The sequence below is a fragment of the Megascapheus bottae genome, chromosome 5 (genome assembly GCF_031878675.1).
Source record: "Megascapheus bottae isolate mThoBot1 chromosome 5, mThoBot2.hap1, whole genome shotgun sequence".
In the NCBI taxonomy this organism is placed as follows: Eukaryota; Metazoa; Chordata; class Mammalia; order Rodentia; family Geomyidae; genus Megascapheus; species Megascapheus bottae.
The window spans coordinates 19,335,465-19,342,364 of NC_143513.1; positions in this window are offsets into that span (position 1 = coordinate 19,335,465).

Sequence of the window (6,900 nt, forward strand, 5' to 3'; positions counted from 1 at the left end):
CTGGCCAATAGATCAGCAGCACCCGACTTTCAGATAGCATGGTTTAAATGACCACAATAAAGTGGAGCCAGGCAGTGAGCCTGTGACACATTCCTGTGCTGGCCTGGTTACCCTCCTGGCTGTGAACAGCTTCTTCATTGTCATCATGAGCTGGTAGGACAGGACCCCTCTCAAACCTCTGTATAGCAATTACCACAAACTGAGTGGCTTGAACAGCATCCATGTGTTATATCATAGTTTCTGTGGATCCAAAAGTCAGCCATGGCTTACCTGGTTTCCTGCTCAGGCTTTGGAGATGTCAGCTAGGCTAAATTTCTGATTGGGAGATATAACCAAGGAAGGATCCACTTTCTAGGCTCACACAAGATGTTGGTAGAACTCATCTCCTTGTGACCTTTTGCTTGGGAACCCCAATTTTGGGAGTGGGTTTTTGACTCTCAGCTTTCAGAGTTAGCCATAATCCCCCACTATATATTCCTTGTCCACATAGTGGCTCACTTCTTCAAAGCTGTACCAAGAGATCTTCCTTCTACCATGTAATCCAGTCAAGACAATGAGGTTGAGAATGACATTGACTTCACCATGTAAGGTAACCCGAGAGAGACACATGAGACAGAGAGAGAGAGAGAGAGAGAGAGAGAGAGAGAGAGAGAGAGAGAGAGAGAGAGAGAGAGAGAGAGAGAGAGAGAGGGAGAATACCCACAGCTTTTTTCACATAATGCAGTTCAATGAAAGAAGCATATAAGTAGCGTTGGCCTACTGTTCATCAGTTGCAAGTCAGAGGCCTCACCCACAATCAGTGGAAGGAGATTCTGTATGGGGTTACATAGGGTGTGTCTGCCATACTTCCTTATTGTGTTTTGTGGGTTATAGGGGTTGAACTCAACCTGGGCACTATCTCCAAGCACTTCAGCTCAAGGCTACCACCCTTCCCCAGGCCTGGGCATTGTCTCCAAGCTCTTCAGCTCATGGCTACCACCCTACTCTAGAGCTAAGCCCCACTTCCCATTTTCTAGAGGTTAATTAGAGATAAGAGTCTCAGGTCCTTTTGTGCTTTGAACCTTGATCCTCAGATCTCAGCCTCCTGAATAGCTAGGTTTACAGGCGTGAGCCACTGAGCCCAGCACTTCCTTTTTGTATTAGACACTGACTACAGGATTTCCTCTCATTCCCCCCCACAATGGTCTTGAATGGTAGAATCAAATCTGTTGATGGCATGCAGTCTTTGGAGAGGTATTTTTAAAATTAATGTATATTAATGAGTTTCATTTCATTATTTCCCTACATGCATATAATGTGCTTTGCTCTTAGTCACCTGTTCTATTAATGAATGCCTCCTAAACTCTGAGTAAAGGACACTGAGGAAAGTCAAATGTCTTGTCTGCATTCTCTCAGATTGTAAGCTTGGCTTATATAGTACCACTCATCTATCAGGATGGATAACTAAGGAAACAATCCATGCAAAAATATTTCATAGGTACATATATGCCTCGACATTTATTTGCATGAATAAACTGACCTGTACATTCAAAGATGATCACATTTAGAGCAAAAGTTAAATATTCCAGGTATTTTATATAAATGTAAAAAACAGTATAAAGTGGTATAATTATCAACCACAAGGGAAAATGGAACAAGTAAATTTTCAAACTCAAGACAGATGAGCTTGCTGAGCTAACGAAGGGACTGCATTTAAAGGTCCAGGGAATTTCTTTTCCTTTAACCAGGATTTTTTCCTCATCTATAAACAGCAGAATTCCAATGTTGCACTATTTAGTTTGACTATCAAAAAATATACTATGCAAAATGAAGAGTACAGTACAAATAGAAATTGCTCATTGAAATCCTAGACTGCATGATTCAGCTCAGGAGTGCCTATCTAACAACTAAGAAGCCCTGAGTTCAAACTCCAATACTGGAAAAAAATAAATCATGGATTTTTTTCCCTTTGATTTTTAGCAAAATGGAAACATTATTTGCATTAGCCCTTTGAAAACCTCCTATTTAGGCAAAATTCTGTTTGTTTGTTTTGCAGCACCTTAACAAGAGTTACATCTATTTAAGTGCTTCTAGTATAATCCATGTGCAATATCTAAAACAAAAGGGGAAAGGTAATCCAAAAAAAATGTCTGTAATCTTCTTTCCTTGGCTTCCCTTTGTTCCTTTCTGCTTTCTCTGCATATTTCCTATTCAGACTTGTGATTCCCACGAATGAGCTGCTGATCTTGGGAGAAGCTAGTTATCTTTTCAGATCCCCTTGATATCCAGCTATACAGGGAAAAGCACAGAATCTGCTTTCCCGTGCCAGCCCAGGGTCCTCCCTTCTCCATTTAAGCCCAGGGCCTCTCCAACTTCAATGGGGAACACTGGGGAGCAGAGGCTGCTGGGAGGGTAGATGGGGATAGCCTGGAGGATGCTTCCTCTAATCCCTACACAACAGCAAACTGAGACCTGGAGCTGGTCACGATCTGGCTTCTACTTGCTGGGTAACTGGCTCTCTTACAGAAAGCAGAGCCATCAACAGCCACATACTGTTGAAGATGCCTGGGGCTTATCTCTGGTTAGCTAAAGCAATGAGGACAGGGTACAGAGACTCCCATATCACTCTGGCACTTGCTGCTAACAAAGCAGGCATTCCTTCTCACTCCCCCAGCACACCATTCACAGATAAAGTGTCATTTTATCACATAATACTGCTCTGGCTCTCATTGCAGCATTCTCCTAGGATTCTCTGCACAGGTCTTTAGAACATGCTGTGATGGGTAGATACATGCTGTGGCAGAGGCTTAGCTTCACAAGGTGAGGGACTATGATCAAGAAGCAAGGATACCTGCCTTGATCCAAAACTTGGCTTGGTTCTAGAATACCTGATTGACCTGTCACCTTTCTGGGTTTATTTCCAGAACTTACTGTGATGATAGAAATATTCAAGATCTTTGCTTGTCCAGATCACTGGAAATGCAGCCATTTAGAGCCCTCCTTTCTTAATTGTCCTCTCCCATCTCTCAAAACGCCACACAATTATGTTCCCTTACATCAGAGGCAGGAAGACAACCTTACTTTCTGTCTGTGGTTTCAGAAGACCACTGCTCTGAGGTCTCAGCCTGGGAGGACAGGAGAGGCTGTCAGGGAATCGAGAAGATTCAAGGATCCTTATCTTAGCTCCCCACTGTACTCTGAGAGCAGCAGAGAAACTGAGCATGTTCTGTGGGAGACTGCCCTTGGGCTTCCTGCCAATGCACCTGAGATCAAACCTGTCACATGCTTTGCAACTGGGTTTAAAGGCAGTAAAGCTGGGTGCTGGTGACTCATGCCTGGAATCTTGGCTACTCTAGATACTGAGATATGAGGATGTTGGTTCAAAGCTAGCCCAGACAGGAAAGTTCTTAAGACTCTTATCTTCAATTAATCACTAAAAGCTGGCAGAGGGGCTGTGGCTCAAATGATAGAGTACTTGCCTTGAGCAAAACAATCCTCAGGGATAGTACCTGGGCCCCTAGTTCAAACCCCAAAGCTAGCACAAAAATTAAATTAAAAAAAAAGAATGAATTCAATTGCACTCATAGTCCAGGGGAACCAGAGTCATCAGTACTATATTTTCACTCTCAGAAGATGGTGAAGAATGGAAATGTCCTCAGAGAGCTTTGAGGTGGGATGGAGTCATAGACTGAAGTGAGACATGAGGAAAAGGCACACAGAAGATAGGACGGGCACATCAAGAATTCTCTGTGCCTTTCCTAAATAAAACCATGTTGCTCTGTGTAGTGTTTTATAGTTTGTAGTTGCTCATTAATAGCCTTTGAACTATAATAATTAATTCTTTCTGCTGGGTAAGTGGAAAAGAAGACAGATTCTATTCATTACATTATTATCCTGGTAGACAACCTTCCATGAAGTGGGAGGCTTGCTGGCTGCCCAGCAAGTTTAACTCTCTGATTTCAGGCTTTCTCCATATTCTGTATACTAACTGTAAGCCCCTTGAGGGTCTGAGCACACACTGTGTATGTGTGTGTGTGTGTGTGTGTGTGTGTGTGTGTACCTGTGCACACTGCAAGAGAGTAACACTAACCATGTGCGGCTACTGAAATCTAAATTAAAAAGTAATTAGAATGAATTACAATAGGAAAACTCTACTCTTAATCATGCCCTTGACTCTATGGGATTGGGCTCATATAGAACATTTCTGTCCCTTTTTCCAGCTCTGTTCCTGGAAAGGCTCATAAAAGGCACATCTAGAAAGGGACTATAAAAGGCCACTTTCTTGGGTATTATACACAATAACTTAGTTTATACTTAAGGGAAAAAACACAACAAGAATAAGCCCAACCCTATTTCAAAGCCAAAAGATTCATAGGGCCATAATTTTCCATATCACTCCCAGCTTTTAAAATAATAATAATAGTAATAAAAGATTTCTTCCCACACACCCAGCATTTGTCTGTCTCTTGAAAGCTTTCAGTGCTCTGCTCCCTGGAGACTGATGAAACCCCAGGACCCTAGTTACAATCATGAGTGATAACCTTTTTCATACTGACACTTTGTTGTTCCCCAAAGGGGAGATAACATGGGGATGTATGCTCACAGGGTAGGGGAGCTCCCAGGGCCCCATGCTATGCCCAGGGGAGTTGCATTTGTTGTGATTACAGCTCTCCCCAGGCAGACTCTGTCTGCAGAAGGCAGGTGACAGGAGGACTTGCCATTAATAGCATTAAGCTACTGACTCTATTAAACAAAAATGACCTGAGGACTGAATTGCCAGGGTACAGTGTCTACACCAACAGATTATCTCAGTAATGGGTTTCAGTTGTCCTTCATGTTCCCAGCAATGGTAAATCTTTGGATGGCATTGGGGCCGTTACTGCTTGTCTGAGCATTGAATACAGTGCCATGAGCTGTCTCCCATCAGAAGCCATTATCGTTTTTTAATAGCAGCCAGGTGTGGCATGCCTGCACAGATTTTTAGAGGCAGCAGGACCAGAATGGAACCATTTAAGTTCCTTCCTAAAGAAGCAGAATTTAGATCTAAGATGATGGGTAGAAGGAGACTGGAAGAAGAAAGCGAAGCACCGTGTCCTGTCTCAGCCTGGCTCAAGGCCAGCTGCCTGTCTGTGAGACGTGCTAAGTCCTTCACAGAGTGTTGCCTTGCTATGCAAGGCAAGGTTACATTAATAAATATTCCCTGTGGTTAGATGACATTATGGAACCAGTCAATGGCTCTGTGAGGGGTCATTGAGAAGATCAATGTGACAACATGAAAGCTCAGTGACCTCCACCCTGCAGTGCCAACAAGAAGCCTGCCTTGAGGCCACATGATGGTGGTGGGTTTCTGTGAGTCCTAGCCCAGGGTCCTGCAGCCCCTGTATTGGCCTGTCTAGGCCCCTCTCCTTGCTCCTGATATTTACTCAGCTTCCTGGCTAACCTCAAAAGCAAAAGGCACCAAAAGTTCTGTGGGACAAGCCCCAGCTGTCAGCCAGCTGTGCACCTGTGAAAGCCCTCTTTTTTCATCTCTAACAGGGAATCCTATGAATATCAGGTATCGTGAGAGCTGTCAGAAATGCAGGATCCCAGGCCCTATCACAGGCCAAGTTAGAACCTGTAGTGTAATAAGAGCCCAGGTCTAAGCTGGAGACACAGCATTCTATAGCAGTTTTAATAGTGTACTCTGGTGCACTGTTTTTGTAAGATCTATCAAACACCCATGGAGGTGTGTTGTAAGGCCATCCATATACCTCAGGTCTAGTTAGCCTGCACCCACGCACCCAGGGGAAGTGGCTTCATTGCTGCTCTCCAGATGACCAAAGCCTTGTACTGCCAGAGGATTGTAGGCTATGGCAAAATTAGGAGAGAAAGGGGAATCACCGCAGTTGAGGCACTGGGAGAACCTAGCTCTTGCCTTGGCAAAGAGAGATGTCATCTGCTTCATCTGCTTCCATCCCTCCCACTGGGAGGAAGATCACTCTGCTCATCCTGCATCTACAGAAAGCTGATATGTGCCATGAAAGGAAGCAATCTCTGCTCTTCTGATTTTCCACACTGAACTTGACTTTATTCTCCAGAAAAATGAGGGCCAGAGAGAGAACATGTAGCTGCTTCCATATAAGAGGGGAAAGTGTGAACACTGCTATAGGTAGGTGTTATCAGACAACCATCCAGGCTTCTAGCCCTTAATATATTATTAACATCATTAACTGAAATTCCATTACTAAACCTACCTTTCTTTCTTTCTTTTCTTAATTCTTTCTTTCTTTCTTTTTTCTTTTTGCCAGTCCTGGGGCTTGAACTCAGGCCTAGACATTGCCTGAGCTTCTTTTGCTCAAGGCTAGCACTCTACTACCACTTGAGCCACAGCAGTACTTCTGGCCTTTTCCGTGTATGTGGTACTGAAGAATTGAACCCAGGCTAGGCAAGCACTCTACCATTAAGCCACATTCTCAGCCCCTTTAGACTTTTACTTCTTTAATGCAGGGGTTCTCACTTGGGGGTAAGTTCCCTTCCCTCCATACTCAAAGAGATTGACAGCCCCACCCCAGAATACCTGGCTCAATAGGAATCTGAAAGTCACCTCTCCTCTCTCCTCCCCTTCCCTCCCCTCCTTTCTCCCTCTCCTCTTTATTTCTTTGTGATACTGAGGATCGGAATCATGGTCTCATGCTTTCTACCACATTTGGTTATTTTTTGGGGGGGGAGGGTCATTTTTTATTAAAGAATTACATTTGGTTATTTTTATGACAGGGTCTTGCTTCATGTACCAGCTGGCCTGGGCTGTGATCTTCTTTGGTGTGCTTCCTCCTGTCACTGGGAATGACAGGTAAGTACCACTGTGCCCCACCACTGTGCTTCCCCTGTAGCTGGGATAATAGGTGTATATCACTGATATAGAGTGTATATCATTGAAATAGA